The sequence below is a fragment of the Mustela putorius genome, unplaced genomic scaffold (assembly GCF_011764305.1).
Source record: "Mustela putorius furo isolate JIRA1106 unplaced genomic scaffold, ASM1176430v1.1 tig00000083_pilon_pilon_pilon, whole genome shotgun sequence".
NCBI lineage: Eukaryota > Metazoa > Chordata > Mammalia > Carnivora > Mustelidae > Mustela > Mustela putorius.
This window is the reverse complement of record NW_025421273.1, coordinates 30461012-30462183: the sequence shown is the minus strand read 5'-3', so window position 1 is coordinate 30462183 and position 1172 is coordinate 30461012.

The following is a 1172-nucleotide window of genomic DNA, read 5'->3' as shown; positions in this document are numbered from 1 at the left end:
CAAACGATGGGCCCGTCTCATTCCATTTTAGCAATCTTTTTTGGTAAGAACTCTTAAAGCCAAAGAAAGCTAAAAAGATTTGCTGATGATTCGTTTAAAAATCTGATAACACTCAGCAATGCTATTTTTGAGTCCTTTCAGTTTCCTGAATCCCCCTTCCCAGCAGAACTTTGGCTATTCCATTGGCTCCTATGGAGAGATACTCGTCATGGGAATGTTAACAAAATAATGCTGGACATTGCTTCCTTTGCCGCAAAGAAAATACTCTGCTGACACGCGTCCAGGCCCCGCCCAGGTTGTAGGCCCATGAGTGAGACAAACGCATTTTCCCCTCTGACTTGTGGTTCAGAGCCGACCCGGTGGCAGCCGGAACAATATTGCTTGTTAGATGCCCTCCGTGGCTCGGCTGCTTCCCTGAACCCGCTCTTTGAGTGTGTGGGTAGTCAGCAGACAGGCCAAAGACTGAACGGTGCTTTTCATCCCAGCCTTTAAAGTAATGGAACAGGTTTTTCCATCCGATGAGCATTTGGTAGGATTTCGGAAGCAAGATTTTGTGGGATCAAAGAGGACTTTACACAAGTCTCGCTGTACTTTGATACCTAGAGGTGGCCCTTTGATTTGTGCATGGCCATGCCCTCTGGGCAACTTCCTATTTCGAGTCATTGAGTACCAGCCTACCTTCCTGCCCACCTGCCTTCCTCCCTACTCCCACGTCAGTCCTGCTTTGCAGATATGCCGTTGCTGCCGCCGCCAATGAGGGGCTGTGGCACCAGACGGCAGAACCTGGGGTGCCCTTGATGCTAGTGCCCCTTCCTTTCCCAGTAGTTTGGCAAAGGAAAGCCCCCTGGAGGGCTCACACCGTGATGTGGGACCATGTACTGGCAGGGGGCTCCTCCTGAATAGGCTGGTGGGGGGTGGGCCGGGCTCAGACCGATCATCAGGGACTCACTTTGGATCTTGACCCACTGCATCCCACAGATCAGGTCTGTGCTTGCGGGACTGGAGGGTCTATTTCAAACTGGGCTTCTCTGGTGTGGATTATCAGGGAGCCTGCGGGGTCTGGTTTTGCAGAAGCTTCCCAGTGGATGTTCTGCCTGTTTAGTGGGTTCTCCTGAAGTGGATTTTAGGAGTGGCTCTCAAAGAGCCACCCAACAGCGTCTCTGGGAGCCCCC